General features: G+C 37.4%; 1 pseudogene; it reads left to right on the forward strand.

Moving 5' to 3' along the window:
• Positions 1 to 22,926: 22,926 nt before the first annotated feature.
• LOC122101785 lies at positions 22,927 to 23,026 on the forward strand (annotated as a pseudogene).
• Positions 23,027 to 23,308: the final 282 nt, after the last annotated feature.

Below are 23,308 nucleotides of genomic sequence, written 5' to 3' on the forward strand. Positions count from 1 at the left end.
TCCTTGACCATTAATTTCTGTTTCTAGGTGCACTTCTACTCCCATTATCCTTTGATTAGGCCTTCTGATGGTGTCTTCCAAGTGTTGGATAGATCTATCATATTTCTTGGATTTGTCTTGGATGGTTGTATGTTCTTTCTCTATAATATCTAGGCTGTCTTCAATCCCGGAGATTTGATCTTCTGCATGGTCTAACCTGCTGTCAAGACTTTTGCATCTTTTTTCTTTGCCCCCTGCCCTGAAGGGTTGAAGTATGTTTTGGGATGGAAGGAAATGAGGTACTTGGACTCAATTTGAAATTAAGTCCTAGGAGTTTGATCTCAGTAGGTGGGCCCTGGGCCTCTGGGGTGCTGGGGGGGAGGGGTGGCCTTCCCTCCTCTGCTTCCTGAGCAGGAGTGAGGACATCAGGCTTCTTCTCACGCCGAGTCTTGTTTCCTGGGTCGTCTCTGGTCTGTGAACTGCAGGATGAAGATGTCTGCTCCTTGTCGGTTCTTGCTGGTTTTGAGTAGAATCCACTCGCTCGTTGTGTCTGGCTCCTTCGTCCCGGACTCTCTGTCTCTCAGGTATGGCGCCTGCGGTCACAGCTGCCACCGCTGTCGCTGCTGCAGCAGCTGCTGGCAAGAGCTCAGATCTGTCTCCTTGCCTGGATTTTCCCTCTCTGGCCTGACTCTCTGTCCTGTGATTGCACACTTGGTGTGATTCTCTGGCTTAGGACGGTTCACTGGAACTCTAAAACTGCTTTCTATGTGAGAGCTTGTTTAGACTCCAGCTTCTCCTCCATCTTCTCAGGTCTGACTTTCATACCTTCAAGTACAGTGATCTTCTCCTTCATCCACATTGCTGCAGATTTACCCAGATCCTGAGTTCAAATTTAAAGCCTGGAAGATTAAACATCACGAATTGCAAGCCAGGGAGCTCAATTTTTTATTTTACTTTTCTCAGTATGGGCTTGAATTCAGATTGTGGCAACTCTGCCTCAACTTGGATCACCCTAGGCTGGGGTGCAGCCACTAGACCTACAGCTGCTTCTGGGATCCTAGACCCTCAGTTCTTTCAGGGAAAGCAATGCACAGAAATAATGTGGCCTTTTTATATTTTCTTCCTTTGCACGGTGACCCTCATGGGTCTGAATGACACTGTTGCAAAAGGTATTTCACCTTGCAATGCTGAAGGCTGCCAGACTATCTGGGAAGCCATAGGCCCACGTGGCAACATAGGCCCTGATTTCGAAACCCCCTCCTAACACCAACAATGGCAGGAGATACTAAGAAAATTGTTCCCAACCATAAGAAGAACAATGGAATGTTATCAATGTCAATGTTCCATGAGTTGATCATGAATGATGCTACTATAAATTTAGGCAGCATCATTTCTGGAGGCTTATTGATTTTTATTTAATATTTATGAAGCATAAAAAGAATATTATTACCTACAGGAATGCAATAATTTCAGGACACTGGTTGATTTCATTAATAGTATAAGGATGAAAACAATAACACTAATTACATGGACGCATGATTAAATACCCAGGAATTGGTAGGAATGTAGTCTATATAACTGAATAATATATAGACATCTTTAACACTCTATATAAATACATATTTATTAGAATACTTCCATCTGCATGTCAATCTGTTCTTATTTTGCTAACCCCTGGGGCTTGATCCCAGGTCCTGGGAATAGCCTTTCAGCTCAATTTGCCCCAGGATCCCGTGCTGACACTCACCCATTCATGAATTGGGCCTTGTAGGCTTGTAGGCCGTGAGTTTAGTTGCCAGCACTCCCCAAAAATGAATTGTGGAGTAAGAAGTTGATGGTGACACATGTTTCCTTTTCTGTGAAAGTCCTTAGTGTCAGGTATGAAGTGGAATACATATGCCGACCTATATCTTATATAATCAATGTTTTATTTGCCATAATAGTCAAAATAAATGGTCAATACATGAATAAAACAAACAAATAAAATAACTGCACTGAATGCATTATGGAGTCAACATATGTATGTAAATATGAATCATATATGTAAATTGTACATGAATAGGATGTTTTCTAGTGGTGGGGATCTATTTCAGGCCTAAAGAACAGACTTGAATTTCTTGACTTCAAGGAGGCCAGCTTCCCCTTCCCACACAGTGCAACAGACTTACCAAGACCATAGGTTCCAATCCCAGTCCTGGCAGGAAAACGGCAACTTTATATTATGTAATAGTATAGTAATTCATAGGTATTTCATTATGTCTCTATTTTATGAATTTGATTGTGTAAATGCTGCATAAAGCATTAACTAACATCGATCAGTGACCTATAAAATAATTCTATATAATTTTATCCTAGAATCATTCAAGAACTGCTCTTTCAATCATGACATACATCATATTCCATTGGTAATCATATGGACAGGAATAAGTTTCTTAGGATCTCCTTCCATTTTGAGGTGGCTGGACCAGGATTCTAACTGTGGGCTATAGCTCCCACCACTTAAACCCGAGGATAGGGAACTCATCAGTCTGTCCAAGAACACCAGTAAGACTAATGATTAGGCAGGCACCAGTGGCCCTCAACAGTCTTCCTTGATATTTACAAGGCTGTGATGGGAGGATCATGGTCGAAGTCACCCTAGGCAGGAAAGTCCAACTTCAGTGCCAACAAAGCCAGAATCCCTGTGGCTCCAGTGTGGAAGGCCAGCCTTGAGCAAAAGCAGCTCACAGACTGTGACTATATCTTCAGTTCACGGTCTGGGACTGGGAACAAACAGCCATACACAATGATCTGTGCAGCCATGTGGCTAAAGCAGGTCATCCTCTTGTCTCCAACTGAATTGGACATTGTTCCCTGGGAAAAGGGCTGGGGGAGCTGCTATCTTCTTGACTCTGCCCATGCTATTTGCATCACCGGATTCTGGCCACACCCCCATTCTTTCATTGTTCTTTCTGACCAATGAGATACAAGAATGGTGGCCACGCCCACATTCCATGCTGCCTGGTAGCACCAGGATTCCCTCTGTTAGTTTACACCACTACCAGCCGTTGAGGAAGGTATAGATGGCTGAGTGGTGAGAAGAGACTCAAGGCCACTGGAATATAGAAGGAAATTGAGATGCCTTCCTAGTCCCCAGCCCCCTAACCGCCTTCCCAAGGTTCAGAATTTCAAACATCAGGCAATGGCACCCAGCCAGGCTGTGTAAAGCCCCAGCCTGGTCCCTGGCCTTGGTTCTCTGAGGCCATGTGTCTGCAATGGCACTGCCATTCCTGCTCGCCCCACCTGGAGCAGCCTCAAGCAACTTCTCCCAGGAGCACAAGTGAGTGGCTGCTCCAAAACCACACCTACCCCAGGTCAGACACCCCTCTGAGGGCACCAAGACCCGCTACTTGTTTCCTGTCCCTGGCTCTGAGGAGCCACCTTTCTGTTTTGGGCATTTCTGAAACAGAGCCTCTATATGCTCTGGCTGGGCTGGATTGATGTCCTCCTATCTGTGACAGGTATGCTCCACCAGGCCTGGTCATCTGTAGTTGGGGTGGTAGACATGTAGCAACATGCACAGTCATCGATTTAGATGGATTATCTCAAACATTTAGTCCACAGCAGCCGATTCTTTTTTTTTTTAATTGTGAAAATACTGTCCAGAGCGGTTAAAATTACATGGTCAAGATATGAGTACATATCTTATCAAGCATTGTAGCCTCCTCCTTTGTTTCCCCTTCCCATCCCATCCTACCCGACCCTCCCCCTCCCCCTACCAGAGTTGTCAAGTTCATTTTCGACATACCACTTCTACGTCTCATTGTTGCAATGGGTCCAACTTTAATCCCTATTTCAACGATTTGTTTTTTCCCTTCCCCTCCATAAATTATAACAACATCAAATACAGTGAAAGCAGGGAATATACCGTGGGGGAGGGACATAAAAAGCAACAAAGAAATAATGTTATGAATGTACTAGTAACAATAGTATGAAAGAAAAAATATTGAATAGATATCATAGGGTTCTTTCACTAACATGAATTTATCTGAACTTTTATGCTTGACCCAGATATATACTAGTTATTGCAAATAAGGAAACATGGGACCTATGTTTCTTTGGTTCTGGCTTACTTCACTTAATATAATTTTTTCCAAGTCTTTCCATTTCCTAACAAATAGAGCAATGTCATTCATTCTGATGGAGGCATAGAATTCCATTGTGTATATATAACCCATTTTCTTGATCCATTCATCTACCGAAGGACATCTGGGTTGCTTCCATATCTTAGCTATGGTAAAAAAAAAAAAATCCTGCAATAAATATAGTTGTGCTGGTAGCTTTAGTGTGCTCTTCTTTGTAAACATTTGGGTAAGTGCCCAAAAGTGGGATTGCTGGATCATAGGGGAGCTCTATGTTGAGTGCTTTGAGGAACCTCCATACAGCTTTCGAAAGTGGTTGAACAAATTTACACTCCCACCAACAATGCAGTAAGGTTCCCTTCTGTCCACATCCCCTCCAGAAGCTGTTATCAGTGTTCTTCATTATAGCCATTCTAACTGGGCTGAGGTGGTATCTCGATGTTGTTTTGATTTGCATTTCTTTTATGGCTAGAGAGGTTGAGCATTTCTTCATTTGTCTATTGGCCATCCTTCTTTCCTCTTCAGAGAAGTTTCCCTTTAAGGCTTTAGCCTTATTTATTGGGCAGTTGTTTCTTTGAAGATTTGTTGTTGGGGGATTTAATTTTTTGAGTTCCAAGTATATTTTAGATATGAAACCCTTTTCCTTAGTATGGCTAGTGAAGATTTTCTCCCAATCCGTGGGCTTTCTATTGATCTTGCTAGCTATGTCCTTTACCATGCAGAAGCTCGGCAACTTCGTGCAATCCCATTTGTCCAACTTTTCTTTGATTTCTTTTGTTTCTGTGTCTCTATTAAAAAAAAATTCAACCTGTGCCAAGGAGACCTAGGATTTCTCCTATTCCATGCTGCAATGTTTTCAAAGTGTCTGCTTTGACTCCGAGGTCTTTGATCCATTTGGAGTTGATTCTGGTGCAGCGTGATATATAAGGATCTAGCTTTAGGTTTCTACAAGTAGTTAACCAATTTTGCCAGCACCCTTTACTGAAGAGGCTGTCTTTCTTCCATTCTATTATTGTAGCTCCCTTATCGAAGAGTAGTTGGCTCTATGTCTGTAGGTTCATTTCTGAGTTTTCAATCCTATTCCATTGGTCCTGAGGTCTGTTCTTATGCCAGTACCAAGCTGTTTTGATTACAATTGCTTTGTAGTAGAGTTTGAAATTTGGTATGATATTCCTCCAGCACAGTTTTTTCTGTTGAGGATCGTTTTGCTATTCGGGGTCTTTTATTGTCCTCGATGAATTATTGGATTGCCTCTTCTATTTCCTTGAAGAATGAGGTTGGAATATTGATAGGTATCGCACTGAATTTGTAGAGAGCCTTGGAAAGGATTGCAATTTTCACGATGTTAATCTTTCCAATCCATAAGCATGGGAGTTTTTGCCACTTTCTAAGATCTCTTTTGATTTCCTTTATCAGGTTTTTAAAATTTTCATCATAGAGTTCCTTCACTTCTTTGGTTAAGTTAATTCCTAGGTATTTTATTTTTTGTGGGGCTATTACGAATGGAGATGCTTTCCTAATTTCAGCCACACTTTTCTCATTGTTGGTATACAGAAAAGCCATTGATTTTGGGGGGTTAATTTTATACCCTGCTACTTTGCCAAAGTTTTGAATCAGCCTGAGTAATTTGGGAGTGGAATCTATGGGATTCTTTAAATACAAGATCATGACATCTGCAAAGACGGAGAGTTTTACTTCTTCTTTCCCTATTTGGATCCCCTTTAGGTTTGCATCTTGTCTTATTCCTGAAGCTAGGCATTCTTTGTTTACCCTTCCCATCCCTTCCCAGCCTCCCCCCACCCCCACCACCCACTCCCGCTCCCCCCCCCGCACCAAAGTTGTAAAGTTCATTTTTAACATGACAACTTGTACTTCTCATAGTTGCATCGGGTCCACCTGTATCCTTAACCGTCTTGTTTTTCCCCATCTCCTCCACAAATTATACCGACATCAAATATAGTGAAAGCAGGGGTTGTGCTGTGGGTGAGGGACATACAAAGCTACCAGGAAATAAACTTATAAATGAGTTAGAAACAAATGCAAGAAAGAAAAAAAAAACATTTAAATACTTATCTAAGGGTTAATTTTCTTAACATCACATTATCTGACCTTTCCTGTTTGACTCATACATATACTAGATATTGCAAATAAGGGAAACCATGGACCTTTGTTTCTTTGGGCTTGGCTTACTTCACTTAATATAATTTTTTCTAAGCCATTCCATTTCCTAACAAATGGGGAAATGTCATTCTTTCTGATGGAGGCATAGAATTCCATTGTGTATTTATACCATATTTTCTTGATCCATTCATATACTGAGGGGCATCTGGGTTTTTTCCAGATCTTAGCTATTTTAAATTATGCTGCAATAAACATAGTTGTGCTGGTAGCTTTAGTGTGGTCTTGTTTGAAAACATTTGGATAAATGGCCAAAAGTGGGATTGCTGGGTCATAGGGGAGCTCCACGTGAAGTCTTTTCAGGAACCTCCATACTGCTTTCCAAAGTGGTTGAACAAGTTTACACTCCAACCAACAATGAAGTAAGGTTCCGTTCTGTCCACATGGCCTCCAGCATCTGTTGTGGTTAGAGATCTTGATTATAGCCATTCTACCTGGGGTGAGGTGGTACCTCAATGTTGTTTTGATTTGCATTTCTTTTATGGCTAGCGAGGTTGAGTATTTCTTCATATGTCTGTTGGATATCCTTCTTTCTTCTTCACAGAAGTTTCTCTTCAAGTCTTTAGCCCACTTATTTATTGGGCAGTTGTTTCTTTGAGGATTTGTTGTTGGGGGATTTAATTTTTTGAGCTCCAAGTACATTTTAGATATGAGACCCTTGACCGTTGTATGGCTAGTGAAGATCTTTTCCCAATCTGTGGGCTTTCTATTGATATTGCTAGCTATGTCCTTTGCCATGCAGAAGCTCTGCAACTTCATGCAATCCCATTTGTCCAACTTTTCTTTGATTTGTTGTGTTTCCAGATCTATATTCCGAAAATTTCGGCCTGAGCCAAGGAGACCTAGGGTTTCTCCTATTCCATCCTGTAAAGTTTTCAGAGTGTCTGCTTTGACTTCAAGGTCTTTGAGCCATTTGGAGATGATTCTGGTGCAGGGGGATATATAAGGATCTAGCTTTAGTTTTCTACAAGTAGTTAACCAATTTTGCCAGCACCATTTACTGAAGAGGCTATCTTTCTTCCATTCTATTGTTTTAGCTCCCTTATCGAAGATTAGATGGCTATAGGTCTGTAGGTTCATTTCTGGGTTTTCAATTCTATTCCATTGGTCCTGAGGTCTGTTCTTATGACAATACCAAGCTGTTTTCATTACTATGGCTTTATAGTAGAGTTTGAAATTTGGTATTGACATTCCTCCAGCAGTGTTCTTTCCGTTGAGGAGCGTTTTTGCTATTCGGGGTCTTTTATTGTCCCATATGAATTTTTGGATTGCCTCTTCTATTTCCTTGAAGAATGAGGGTGGAATTTTGATAGGTATCACGTTGAATTTGTAGATAGCCTTGGGAAGTATTGCAATTTTCACGATGTTAATCTTTCCAATCCAGGAGCATGGGAGGTTTTGCCATTTTCTAAGTTCTGTTTTGATTTCCTTTTTCAAGATTTTAAAGTTTTCATCATAGAGGCCCTTCACTTCTTTGGTTAAGTTAATTCCTAGGTATTTTATTTTTTGTTGGGCTATTACAAATGGAGTTGCTTTCCTAATTTCAGCCACACTTTTCTCATTGTTGGCATACAGAAAAGCCATTGATTTTGGGGGGTTAATTTTATACCCTTCTATTTGCCAAAGTTTTGAATCAGCTTGAGTAATTTGGGAGTGGAGTCTATGGGAATCTTTAAATATAAGATCATGTCATCTGCAAAGATGGAGACTTTTATTTCTTCTTTCCCTATTTGGATCCCCTTTATGTCTGCATCTTGTCTTATTGCGGTAGCTAGGCATTCTAATACTAGATTGAAGAGAAGTGGAGAGAGTGGGCATCCTTGTCTTGTTCCTCAGTTAAGAGGAAATGGTTTAGTTTTTCACCATTAAGTATAATGCTGGCTGTAGGTTTGTCATATACAGCCTTTATTGTATTGAGGAATGTTCCATGGATTCTTATTTTTTCAAAACCTTCATCATAAAGGGGTGTTGGATCTTGTCGAATGCTTTTTCTGCGTCTATTGAGATAACCATGTGGTTCTTATTCTTGCTCCCCTTGATGTGATGAATAATATTAATTGATTCGCATATATTGGGTCAGCTTTGCATCCCTGAAATGAGTCCTGTTTGATCGTGGTGTATGATTTTTTGGAAGAATTGTTGAAGTCGATTGGCCAAAATTTTGTTGAGAAGTTTTGCATCAATGTTCATCAAAGAAATGGGTCTATAGTTCTCTTTCTTTGATGAGTCCCTGCCTTGTTTTGGGATGAGGGTTATGATGGCTTCCTAGAATGTCTTCGTTAGTGGACGTTCTCTTTCAATTTCATTGAAGAGTTGGAGGAATATTGGTGTGAGCTCTGCTTTGAAGGCCTTGTAAAATTCCGCTGTAAATCCATCTGGTCCTGGACTTTTCTTAGCTGGGAGGTCTCTTATTGCTGTTTCTATTTCAATGCTTGAGATGGGCCTGTTAAGATGGTTTAACTCATCTTGGTTTAGTTTTGGCATGTCAATATTTGCTAGGAAAAGGTCCATTTCTGCCAAGTTCTCAAACTTATTAGCATAACGTTTTGAGAAGTATTCCCTTATAATGTTCTGAATCTTGGTTCTTTCTGTGGTGATGTTTCCATTCTCCTCTCTGAGTTTATTTATTTGGGTGTGTTCTCTTCTTTTTCTGATAAGATTTGCTAAGAGTCTGTCAATTTTGTTAATTTTTTGGAAGTAACAAATCTTTGTTTTGTTGATTCTTTCTATGATTTTTTTGGATTGTAATTCATTTAATTATGATTTAATTTTAATTATTTCTTACCATCTACTGGATTGGGGATCATCTTGCTGCTCTTTTTCAAGGAGATTCAGATGTCTCATTAAATGGTTGGTTTCAGATCTCTCCAATTTGTTGATGTATGAACTCAGAGCTATAAACTTGCCTGTGAGTACTGCCTTTGCTGTGTCCCAAAGGAGCTGGTAATTTGTGTGTTCATCAACATTTGAATTTCTTTTCTAATGTCTTCCATGACCCACTCGTGATTAAGCAGTGTGTTGTTCCAGTGTGTTACAGGATTTTCTCTGGTGGCTTTTCCTGTTGTTTTAATTTCTTTTCCCTTGTGGCCTGAGAGAATGCAAGGTATTACTTCAATGTTTCTGAAAAGAGATAAAAAAAAGTACACACACATATACCCCAAAAATAAAAATTATGAGAGGAAGATAAAAATTAATGGAAAGAAAATTAAAATTAAAAATTAAAAAAAAATCTTTTAGAATAAAAGTTATAAAAGGTACAAGAAAAGAGTTCTTTGATTTTTTTGTGGGGGATGGGAAGATCCTGTATCTCCCTTGTGTTCTTAACCTGTCTCTTGTTGGAGGCTCTGGTCTACTTGTGTTTGATTTTCCTGTGGCTTGAATGGTTTCTTAAGTCAGTTTGACCAGGCAGAAAAATCACAGCAGACGATTCTTGACCACAGGTGAAGCTCTGGGTAGGTTCGTAACAATCAGACCTCATTCTCCTCACAGGACAGTTGTGAGGAAACAAGGGATTTATACAGATGGATCTCTGGAGCATGGCTAGGAACAGAGGGAGCAGTCTTCAGATAAGGTTCTTGGCAATTCTGTGAGGAAATGACAGGAAGATAGCCAGAAAGGGCTCAGGCTGGGCCTGTTATTAATTGTGCAACAGATGTGGGATTATGAAACAAAACATGGCTCTCTCTCATCATTACCCTATCCCCATGAGGAAGAGGATCCTTCACTGTGTTGAGTTTTGCAGCTGGAGCTACCAAGGCAGAGAGAATCCAGGTGACCTACTTATGACTTCAACTTCAGAAGAAGCTCTTCCTGACTTTGCTACCATGCTCCCTAGGACAATGGGTGCTATTCAGTCTGCTTCTTGTGGTAGGAAGTCCACTTCTTGTCAGTCGTGGGGCTAGAACTCTAGGCATGGGCGATGGTCCCAAGAGCCTCAGCAAAAGTCTAGTGTTCTACCACTTGAACCCACAACACTACTTCTGATTTTCTGGTGGTTCTTTGGAGATAAGTGTCTCACAGACATTCCTGCCTGGGCTGGTTATGAACCATGATCCTCATACCTGTGTAGTTAGGATTAGAATTCTGAGCCACTGACACCAGACTTAATTGTAATTCTGACTTATTTTCTATCTCTCTTTCAAACAAACTAGTCGAATGGGTTCTGGAGGAGGGGGCCCGGCATCCCAATGTGGCTGGAACCCAAGGTTGGCCCTCTCATTCTGGAGGTTGGCTGTGGGTCAGGAGCTGTCTCCTCAGCTTGTTGAAACAGCTCCATGAGATAAGCCCTTCTGTTCCCTGGCTAGACCGTAACAGTTATTCATTGTCCATCCAGCCTTACTGGACTTATTGTATTGTATTGTTTTCTACATAATTTTCTAGCACCTGGCCAAAATTATGATACATAGTTACAGAATGAAAATGTAATGCCATCTTAAGAAAGTTATTTAGGGCTCTGGGAATGTGGCTTCATGGTACCGTGATTGCCTAGCATCCATGAAACCCTGGGTTCAATTCCTTAGTAACACACACACACACACACACACACACACACACACACACACACACACACACAAAACCACTGGAAGTGGTGCTGTGCCTCAAATGATAGAGAGATAGCATTGAGCAAGAAAAAAAAAAAACTCAGGAAAATTCCCTACCCCTGAGTTTATGCCCCTCGACTGGCAAAAAGAACAAAAACAAATCAAATCAAAACAAAACAAAAATATTCAGTTAGTAAATGCAAAATAAATAACCCACACTTGGAATATATAATTGCTCCTTCCATACTGACACCTGACAACAGTTCCTAATTCATGTACTTTACTTATATGAGGATACTGTGTTGAAAAAAGTCTCATTCATTAAGTCATAGCAATTAATTCCAGGGTTGTGCTTAGATATCAGGTAAAGTTTAATTCTGGAAATTCAACCATTCCAAGATTTGTGTCCTCACTGCTAATCACAAAGAGAATGGTAGGCTATGTGTGATTTTGAAATCTTTTTGGTCAGTTATGGCACCAAAAATGCAGAGGCTAATTAATAGTTGTGAAAGAAAATAAGGAATAACTCCAGATAGAAGGAATAAATGATAGTAATTAAGGTATACCAGAAACTGTTCTTGAGAACCATTTTTGGTTATTGTAGAACTAGTTGTCAGCTAGGCTTTTCCTCATTGCCTTTAGCATTCTAAATCTCTTAGGCTAGCTCTTAATCTCTGTGTGATAAATGTATCTCCTTCTATGCTATTCTTTCATACCTTATCTCCTTTGCTTTCTAAAAATCTTATTCTTTCTATATTTCTCTATGAACATTTCCTGATACTAAATACACCTATACAGATGGCAGAGGATGCTAATGTAAGGGTCCCATAGCTCATCAGTCATTAATGTAACAAAATGGAAAAGAGGACATATTTATTGCTACTTCAATTTTTCTGAAATGCTGCAATATCATGTGGTTAAAATTTCCATTCTTTGTCTACACAGTGTCATTCAGTGCACATAAATGCAAATATGAGCCAGGTGCTGGTGGTTAACTCCTGTAATCCTAGATACTCAGGACGTTGAGACCAGAGGATTGTGGTTCAAAGCCAGCCTGGTCAGGAAAGTCCATGAGACCCTAAACTTCAATTAACCACCAGAAACCCAGAGGTAGTGCTCTAGCTTAGCACCCAGGATCAGAGTTCAAGCCCCACAACCAACAAAAAAGGTGAAATATGACTTTAAGTTTCCCCAAAAGGAATGACAAGTTCAATAATCTTCCCACACAAAAAAATTCCAAAATGATTCAGTGCACCTACTTTTGCTGAGTTATGTTATGGATTCTTTTCTGGACCTATGTTCTAAAAACAAATCATTTAACTAAGGATACAGGTGGACCCATTTCAACAATGAGATGTACAAGTCGTTATGTCGAAAAACGAACATTACAACTTTGGTGGGGGGGAGGATCGGGTATGGGGAGGGGGGAATATGGGAAGTGATGGGAAGGGGAAACAAAGAGGAGGCAACAATGATTGATAAGAAATGTACTCGTTATCTTGCCCATGTAATTGTAAATCCTCTGTATGGTATGCTCACAATAATAAAGAAAGAAAAAAATTTGTAAAATATTAGCTTTACAATAAACTTCATCTAATATTTCTCGTTTGAAAAGAGAAGTCCATATAGTTGATGTCACTTGGCTTTCTTACTATCTTAGTTTAAAGCCAAACCAGGCAGGAGACTCTGCCAAACTCTTATTTGTAATTGCACAGCAAAAAAGCCAGAAGTGGAGTTTTGGTTCAAGCAGTAGAGTACTAGCTTTGGGGGTAGGTGAGCAGGAAAGAAAACTGTTCAGGGACAGGGTCCAGCCTCTGGGTTCAAGCCCCAGAACCAACACATGCTAAACACAAAAGCAAACAAAAAACCAGATATTTCATTGGGACCCTCCTTAAAGGAGTATTGGTCTGAGAAGTGGCTCCTTTTGCTGATCATACGCACTGGATGTTTTTTGGAATCCTTATTGCTCTGGAGAACTCAGGACCAAACTAAAGTAATTGATAACTGACTCCTGCAACAAAAGAATCATCTCAGGGGTGAAATATCCATCCAAAAAACACTATAAAACATCCATGTCTTTGTTTCTTTGCAGTAGAATATTTTTGGGGTCCAGTCTTGGGCCTGAACTCTGGGCCTGGGCGCTTTATCTCAGCTCTTCAACTCAAGGCTAGCGCTCTACCACTTGAGCCACAGCACCACTTCTGGCTTATTTTTGCTTATGTGGTGCTGAGGAACCTAACCCAGGGCCTCAGGCATGCAAGGCAAGTGCTCTACCACAGAGCCAATTTCCCAGCCCCTGCAGAAGAACATATTTAAAACAACGTTATTTCCTTTTGTTCTATGCTGGCCATCAAATGGCACATTATATCTTTTTGTAATACTCTCAACTAGAAGTTTACAGAAAAATTATATATAAGTAAAAACACACACTAGAAAAAGTCAGGGACAGAGTTTCCTTCAAGCCTTCAGATTCTCTTCTTTTACAGTAAAAAGGAAAGCACAAGTTAAGTTGAACTTTGTCAATCCTCTATGTTCCATTCCTCTACTGAGATCAGTTTCCACATCCAGTAACAGTTACTTCCAGAAACAGTCTATGGTGCTGCTTGAGGTATAATGAATGATTTCTGGCTTCACTGAAATAATACAAGAACACATTTGGAGCTGATGTAACACGTGTTTCAGAGACAACTTAGTAAAGAGAAAATATGAAATTTATATTTCTTATAAATACATTATTCATGAGTATATTGAATTCAAAATTTGTAAATTCTCTGTAAATTAAGGCGAATTTTAAAGAGGAAGAAGGTTCTCAGATCATTTTTTTGTGAGTGTATGTGCTGCACATTATTTCCCAAGTGTACATAAATTTGTTAACTCGTGTTAACTATAGCAATAATAAGAGAAAGAGAAATTTTGTGTTTAAAAATAAGGGTTCAATACACTATAGAAGACTCCACAATTAAGACCACCTTGAAACAATAAAGCCAAGTCCAGTATGTAGATTTATGAGAGTGATATAGAGAAAGCATTATTCCTACGTGGAACAGGAAGTATGAGGCCACTCCCTTCCTAATCACACTTGCTAATGACACAACTTTGTAGAAATTGGAATGGAAGAATAATTCTGTTTCCAATGCAAGTCAGATATAAGAGCATGGATTTAATAAGGAAAAAATTCCATCTTGAGAGAGCAGGGATTATACTAGCCATCAACTGGTGGATAAGATCACATTTTTTTCTTTCCTTTACTTATATATTTTTTGTTGGTGGTGGTCTTGGCACTTGAATTCTGGGCCTGGGCACTGTCCCTCTGCTAGTCCGCTCAAGGTTAATGCTCTACCACTTTAGCCACAGTGCGGCTTCCAGTTTTCTTGCAGTAAATTGGAGAAAAGAGTCTCCTGGACTTTCCTACCTGGGCTGGCATTGAACCCCAATCCTCAGATCTCACCACCACCCAGCTTAGGATCACATTTCTAACAGTGTACATTCAGCATATGTAATGTGTATGTTCATCTATCTTTATATGAATTCTTGAGTTAAAAATCTGGGCTACAGCTTAGATTTTACACTCACAAAAATGTTTGTAGTTTAAAAGATGTTTCGGCTGGATAAATGAAACCTAAGTATGTAAAGGAGTCTGGGAAGTTCAGATTGCATCCAGCCTGGGCAGAACAGTGTTTGAGACACTATTAACCAGCCAAAAGCTAGATTGGAAGATTGGCTCAGGTGATGGAATAACAGGCATGAGCAAGAGTGATGAATAAGAACTTGAGGCTTTTGCATACATGCATATAAACATACACATACACACAGAGGCACTTATATGTGCACACACATATACACAAATGAAGCAACTCTCAGAATATGTAGAAAAGTTAGAAAACAATAGAAAGTATGTCCTGAGTAAGACTAGAATCAAGTGATAATTTTTAATATTAGAAAGACCTCCAGTGAACTTTCTTCAAAAAAGTTTGAGAATATTACATAAGTAGGGACCAGAGATAGTAAGAGAGTCAAGTAATCAATATTAAAGGGATTGGATCCATGGAGGAATGAATCAGAGACCCGGCAGGTGCATTTGAAAATGTTCATACCCTGTGTCAAATGTTAGAACATCTTTGGAAATAGTGCAAGAACAGTCTGAGAAGTCTAGTGGATAATATCACTGGAGAAGTTCAGAATTGATAGTCTGTATCTAGATTAAATAAACCAAGAATGGGCTGGGAAGGTGGCTCAGTGATAGAGCGCTTGCCTTGCACGCATGAAGCCCTGAGTTTGATTCCTCAGCACCACATAACAAAAAGAAAAAAGCCGGAAGTGGCTCTGTGGCTCAAGTGGTAGAGCACTAGCCTTGAGCTGAAGAGCTGAGGGACAGCATCCAGGCCCAAAGTTCAGGCCCCATTACCGGAGCCAAAAATAAATAAATAAACAAACAAACAGATAAATAAATAAACCAAGAAACTATGGTGGGGCAATGTGATACAAGCCTTGAATTCTAGCACTCAAACTGACAGGAGATCAGAGACTGGAATTACTACTGATACCTTCCCTGGACCAGGTAGTATAATTTTGTCTTAATAAAACAAACCAAACAAGAAAGGAATACACAGTTGGAAATTTGGGCTAATTTCTTCATTATGTTTTGAGAAGCCAAGTTTTCTATTGAAATACAACTGGTATATAATCCTCAGTTGTCTTTTATTTTATTTTTTATTTTTTAACTCTTTTTTTAATTTTTTTTTTTTTTGGTTCCAGTTGTGGGGCCTGAACTATGGGCCTGGGCACTGTCGCTCATCTCTTCAGCTCAAGGCTAGCACTCTACCACTTGAGCCACAGTGCCACTTCCAGCTTTTTTTCCTTTTTGCTTATGTTGTGCTGAGGAATTGAACCCAGGGCCTCATTCATTCGAGGCAAGTGCTCTACCACTGAGCCACCTTCCCAGCCCCTGCTCAGTTTTGTTTTAAATGCGCACTTCATTACAGAACATTCCTAGATGCAAAGTGGTTCATGATTCCCAGCCAAAATTTGAAAAAGTAAGTAATCATCATTCTGTTAGATTCCTAGGAAAGGATGAAGGATTACAAAAGCTTAAGCCTGGAGGAATAACAAAGATCACCTAATGTAGGTCTTTATAGATCTTGCTAAATTAGAGTTTAGACTTCAAAAAATATTTTGGTTTCGTTTGTAATTTCATATTCTATAGGATACTACAAAATTATTTTTAGGTAGAGGGTTTAATTGACAAATTCACAGATATTTCTTGCATTCTATTTACCTAGCATATTGTTTCAAGCGAGTTATAATTAGAACTCAGTTAATAGATAATTCTAACTGTTCATGTAGAAAATGATAATGTGAATAATTTAGACTGAGTTGCCAAGAAATTGATGATATTAATTTATAAATTTAGAAAAAGCAGTTTTTGATGATTTAATATAACATGGTATGAAGAGAATAATTGTGTAACATCTTCTTTCTTCTACCTGTATGTAACACAGGAAGCAATTTCCTTAATTACGTGCCTCTGTATACAGTGAGAAAAATGCTAGGATTTGGGTTTGTTTTTAATTTTGTTTTTGTTTTATTGCTTTGTCATAAGGCTTGAACTCTAGACCTGGACACTGTCTCTGAGCCTGTTAAGCTCAAGGCTTGTGCCCTACCACTTCAACCTCAGTACCACTTGTGTCTGGCTTTTGCTGAAAAGTATATTGGAGATAAGAATCTAGGGAACCTTCCTGCCTGGGTGCGCTTTTAACTGTAATCTTCCAATCTTAGCATCCTGAATATCTATGATAGTAAAAAAGTATAAATATAAATAATATTTGCAAGAATACCAGTAAAGGAAAAATGATGCAACCCAGTATATTGTGGTGTTCTTTCCAGAACACGGAAGGCATCACATTAGCAAGGTGTAGTATTTTTCCCAATAGAGATAAGCTATTTGTGATGTGAATTAAGGGAATTTTGAGGTGCACCCTACAAGTTCGAAACTGTTGGTCTAGGATGATTTTATGGCATAAATTTTGGGATTGATGGTCATAGAAATAATAGCTTAATCTGATAAACAATTGCTTACTCTTGAAGAATTAATTATAACAGATGCTTTATTGTTTTATCCTATACCAGAATATGGCTATTTTTCTGTTCACTTCTCAATCTGTAACACCCCATTGGAAAATGAATCTATTGCAGAATTACATAACATGCAAACAGGTACTATTTTGAATCTCTCAGGTATGGAATGTTGAGAATTTGAAAGTGAGTTGTTATTAGTCATAGGAATTTTGAAGAACACACATATTCTGTCCTCTTAACAACTTATTTACTTTTAAAAGTTATGGGTTTCCATAGAATTAAATGGTTTTCGCTTTTAGTATGAGAAAGTACTAATTTATTCTTTTTTGAAAATATTGGCAAGTATATTGTGAAAAAATTATCTAGTTGGATAACATTCAAGTTGATGGCCCTCTGATAAAGAAGGGGTAATTAATTCAAATTATATGACAAATAGTACTGATTTTTTAAAAAGTTACTATATAAAGAATAATATTTACTATATCAATACAGTGAAATTTTATTTCATGCAGCTTATTTTTTAAATTTAATTTTAATGTGAAAGTGATGTGCAGTGGGTTAGCAATTGTAAGGCACTGAATACATAACTTTTCAAACTTGTTATGCCCTCTCTCATTTTTTCTCACATTTTTCCTTCACACCCAAACCCCTCACACGTTGTAATGTACATTTCCAACATATTGTCTTGTGAGTATTGCTATTGCATTGGTTTTCCTTTTGTCCTATGTCTCGCCATTTTGTTGTTCCTCTTCCCTTCCCCAATTAAGGTAAATGTATACACAATACACAGGGTACCAAAATCAAACACAGTAGGAGTTATACCATAGGGGAAAAACCCAAGGAAAATAGAAATCACATAGTACATTAAAAACAACAACTGCAAATAAATATCTCTTTCCATATCTTGGAGTTCATTTTGCTCAGCATCAGCTTATATGTTCATGTATATGCATAACAAAGCCACTGGAAAATAATAGTTTCATGGATACTATATCATGAAAACAACATGTTAACTGTTTTTGATGGTAAAGGTGGAATTAGGATTGGTAAATTTGCGATTCTGATAAAGGAATTTCAAAAGTGTTTTAAAATTATGACAGGTAAATTTTAATTGTTCTAACTTTTAACTTAGCCTATTAAGAAAATTTAAAATTGCCTGGGAAAATAGGCTTTCATGCAAAGAAATCCATGGAGACTTAGCTGAGAGGGAGCAATGTGGGTAAGGTGGCTCATTTTCACAGTAAACAAACAAACCTCACAAACCGTGCTGTAAATCCTGTAGATTCCCATGAGAATTGTCCTTACCTAGGAAATATACTCTTACTGTGTGAAACAAGGTGGTAGGGGAATTTAAATTCAAAGTTTTTTTTTTTAAAAATAAGACATCAAAATTTGTGAATTGACCTTTAATTACTAAACAGTAATTCTCTTAAAAAGATTATTTGGGTCAAAATATTTAGGGAGAAAGTGTCCTCCACAATGAAAGAATGTATTGAGTTTACACTTCTCTGTTTTAATACTTTCCACAATGTCTTTGCACGTGAAGCACTGAAACACAGAAAAAAATCTGATTGAATACTTCAATGATTTCACATTTCTAAGTAGCTCAAAAATATAATATTCTTATTAACATGAGATAGTGAAAACTTCTTTTATTACGTAAGCCAAAAAGTTTGGGGATCAGAAAAGAATTGAGCAAATAGAAAAGGTAAGAAAACACGTTATTAGAAGCCCTCGCTAAGCGTTTTGGTTTCAGCAGTGGAGGGGGCCAAAATATTTTTATATAGTGATATAGATTGTGTTAATGTTTTTGCTACCTAAAGTGATTTTACAGAGCTTATTTGGCTCAGTATAATGCAGAACAAATTGAATGAAGACATGAAAATAAATTCCACCTCCAAATAAAAGTTTTCAAAGATAAACCATGAAGATGTAGCAGTGGGGGACGCTTTATAGTGCTTCAGCTTCACTAGAATTGAAGCCAAGAACCTGTGATTAATTGGAAATCAGGCAAGAGCTAAGAGGAGGACATAGAAGTAGGACATAGAAGTATTGTCCTTTGTAACAGACAATATCATCCAAGGAATTGGTGATTTAACTCTATTCTTCTCCATACATCTTGTTGAGCAAATACAAGACCAAGAGGAAAATAACCTATTGAAATAATTTTGCAAAGAATAACTTCACTGTTCCTGATATGGTATCTAAGGAGAGTCTTAAGAGAGAAGATAAAAGTTTTAAGAGATAAGATAAAAGTGGAGTATTCTTAGGTTTCCTCTCAGCATCTTGTTAGCAAAATATATCTTTGAGGTTAGAAGTGATTGAACCAAAAAGTGGTGGAGTACTTATTTTTGTGGGCACTTTAGACACAAGAAGAATTCAAGGTAAAAGAAAAAAGAAAAAATTATAGCTAAATATTTGTGATTATAGGTTCTTGGACTGGATTTTTGGAGACAAAGTTTTGCATTAGCGTTGGTCCTCATTAATATAGTTGTTGGATTTTCGTGGCAACCAAAAGAAAAGGGGAAGTTTAATGGACTCGCTTGAACAAGTAAACAGCATGATAGAAAATAATGGCAAATAATATTTAATGAATTATTTTGAACAATTACTTTGTGAGAACAAGGAAGGAAAGATATAATTCAAAATCACTTGACGTTATTAAAAGTATGAAAATGGAGTAGTGAGGAGATTGAGAGAAAACAGAGAGGACTGTTTTCTCTCCAGTGGAGTAATAGGTTCTTGATCTTGTTTCTTCCATTCTGTCTTCACAAGCTATCAAGTGTGACTCAGGACTGGAGTATCCAGTTCAGACAAAGCACTCGCAGAAGAAAATATTTGCAGAAGATATAGATGATTTATAACCTTAGACAATCTTTTTAAACCTGGTCAAAATTCTCTCCTACCCCAAACTGCCCTCTTTGAACAGTTTGTTTGCTTTTCCAAAGACTACCTTCATTAACTGCTTAAAATTTTGAGAGGTCATATTCATACTCTCTAGAGATTGCTGTTTGGTTGTCATTTTTGTGTGTTTTTGTTTGTTGTTTCTTTTAATTGAATTTCAAAAGGTTGTGCAAGTGTGTTACAATTAAATATGTCCATCTAATTGTCTAATGCTCCTGGATCAGAGTCACTCCTTCTATCAGTGTCAACCAACTCTTTCTCCAAGATTGAGTTCAGATTTAGCACTTCCTTTATTAAATATGTACATTGAGTATTCTAGCTGTACTTGCCCCTTGTTCCATTTTTCATTCATTCTAATTCTTTACTATTGTTCCTCTCTGGTTTCAATTTCCTGATAGTCATTCTGTTAAACTGCCTGTTAATACTTTGAAAGGTTTATGTACATTCCATGGAGTTTCACTCCCACATATACTTGAACTGATGTCAGCTTATATTTCCATAATTCATTCATCTGCAATAACAATTTGCAAGACTGGAGATGTGAAGCACTTAGACATGATTTTATTCTCGTTCATTTGGAAGATTAATCTTTAGTCAACAAGAAAATTTAAAAATGGCTTAGAATTTATTCCTAACTACCAGTTTTTATAAATGGCTTTGTACAATGGTGTATGATTATTTTATTTTACATAGGATAATTTTTTTTACTACCTATAAGTTTTGGAAAAAGAAGAAAACTAAAATTTACTACTTAGAGGAATATGACAGAAATAAAAGACAGATTTTATTTTTGTCACATCTCTCATCAGTACCCATATTCAAAACTTAAAGTCATATTTCTTACTATGTTAGACAGATAGGGAAAATATAAAACAACACATGATAAGGCATCTATTAGTGACTTTTTAAAATGTACCTTCTTATGTGATGAAATTTACTTTATTAGCTAATATTTGGGTTTGAAATATGGGAGGCTGATCTATTTAACACATTTCTGGAAGGCACCTACTGAACAGCACAAATGGTGGGGAGTACTATTTCTACACATTAATGAATGGTTGAACTTGTTTGCTATTGGTGCTGGGTACGTAAATCAACTCTATTGTAACTAGCTCCCTACACTTGAAAACCTTGTAATGTCACTATCATCTACTTGTCAAGTGTTATTTTGGCAAATGTGATTTTAAATAGTTTGAAAATGAATATACTTTCAGGAGATTAAATATAGGTTATCTTTGGTTTGAGAATGACAACATTTTTTTATACTACAGAACCTAGTTTTACTGAAGTATCAGTGATTTGAAGCACTAAGGATCTTCTCAGTTAATGTTTTTCTAAATTATATTTGATCTTTAAATCAAGTATTCCTAGACTTGGTAGGGCAACTATGGATCTATCATTTCAGAAACTATTTTTAGGCTGCACTGAAATCTTTCATTAATCATTAGGAGAGGGGTATTTAAAATAATCTTGTTCATTTGTAATTTTGTTCACTCATATGGGCTGGTCATCTGTAAATTGAAAGTTTGAATTACAGTACTTTCTCTCAGATTTTGTGATCTCATCTTTCATTTTAACTTGCCTTGCATTTCACAATTGAATTCTGCTAATTCTTGTAAGGAATTGGGGTCCTGAAATATTATAGGAAATGAGAAATTGAGATGTCTTCAATTATTTTCTTTTGGCATGTTGCATGGGCCTATGTGAGAAGTCTTGCCCTTGTTATCTGATGATACAGATAACTGGGAACTTGTATCCTCGGATCCGTGGGTCCTTCAGAAGAATAATAGCTTTTAGACATCATATCAGCAAAATTTGTGTATAATCAGTAAGAATGCTTCAGAAATATGGAGAAAACACTTTGGGACCATCGAGTTAAAACAATAAACAGAGCATCAGAGTAAAATCCCTTATAGATTAGCAGAAAACAAGACTGTTATATTACCATGTGAATTCAGAAGATCACAAACACTTAGAACTTATCACAAGTTTATACCGGAGATATTGCATTGATACTTTTTATATTCTAATATATATCCTAAATCTCATTATTTATATTCCATTCTATTTATCGGAATAAACGTCAATGTATTTGTCAAATTATCAATTCTATTAAGATTCACTCTGTGAAATTTAAAATCAGCACATATTTTATATTTATAAATATAAAATATATAAGTATATATAATATAAAAATTGTTTTGCATTGTTTTGTTGTGGTTAGGGAATCAAAGGCAACTCTGTTTTAAAGTATTATTCCATTATCTCTACCTCAGTGTTTGGTAGAGTTAGACTTAAAGCTTTACCATTTGTAGATTTACAGCCTAGAGGCAAGAGGAAACACTGTGATTAAAACATTACCAATTTAAGGCCTAATATCGAGGAGAAACATGGACTTTTCCAGGAGCTATGGAAATATTTGGTGATAGAGAGTCAGTAGTGTAAGTTCCTGCCTGGTTGGATGCTAGACAGGCCAGGAGAGTAGGTAATCATGCATATGAAAATTTTTTCACCTTTTTGGCTTTAGCTACTTTTGAAATGATAAGTATAATAAACAATTATATTTTAACAAAATACCTTCCATTCTGAACAATTCTGTCTGAACTGTTCATCTCTCTATGATCCCTTGTAACTAAGGTTAGTTTTGTTCCAGAAAGACAATCTATGCTGTCAGGGTAAGATATTTTGGTTGGTCTGTTCCTACAAGGAAGAAGGTTAAAGGTTCAGGTAGACATTTGTCCCAGCAAGACCTCATTTGGGAAATGTTAAGCTGCAGAAGTTTAGAAGTAGCTCTCAAGCAAGACTTACTTTGAATCCATTAGCTCTACAAAGCTAACTCAGTTGATAAATAAGTACTTGAAAAGCCATCACCTTTGGACTTAGCTGTAAAGGCTTCAAAGTATGATCAAATTTGAAATGAAAATGACAAAATAGTCATTGACAAAAAATTGTAAATATGATCAATCGACCAAATGATATAAGCTTTTCCACTATACACAGAATTTTAGAGAAATAAGATCAATCGCATTTTAAGGAACAATAAGGGTTCCTTGTTACAAATAGGCAACCATGGATATATGCCTGTATAAAGATTGCATCATTAAGTACTTAAATTTAGAGGGTACTACATGCTTCAGCAGCAGGTCTACCCAAATTACAATAATACAGAGATTAACATGGCACTTGCACAAGGATGATATGAAAATTTGTGAAGTATTCCATATATTTCATTCTTCTGATGCAAGAAATATAAAAACAGTTATTAAAAAGTTGATTACAAAAATACAAGTGTAACAATACATGTAATTCATAGAATTAAAGGTTAGTTTGACATCAGTGTATTAAATCTTCACCTTAGAAAGGTCTTTACATAGCATAACCTTTACAAAACTTGAAATTAGATAACATTGTCAATTTATCCCAAAGAAATAAAATAATATAAGGACCTAGGAAAAATGGAATCTTAAACTTCTTCTATATTGAATGCAATCTGAAAGGACACAATTATTA

The sequence above is a fragment of the Dipodomys spectabilis genome, unplaced genomic scaffold (assembly GCF_019054845.1).
Source record: "Dipodomys spectabilis isolate Male_0828 unplaced genomic scaffold, ASM1905484v1 ptg000686l, whole genome shotgun sequence".
NCBI classification, from domain to species: domain Eukaryota; kingdom Metazoa; phylum Chordata; class Mammalia; order Rodentia; family Heteromyidae; genus Dipodomys; species Dipodomys spectabilis.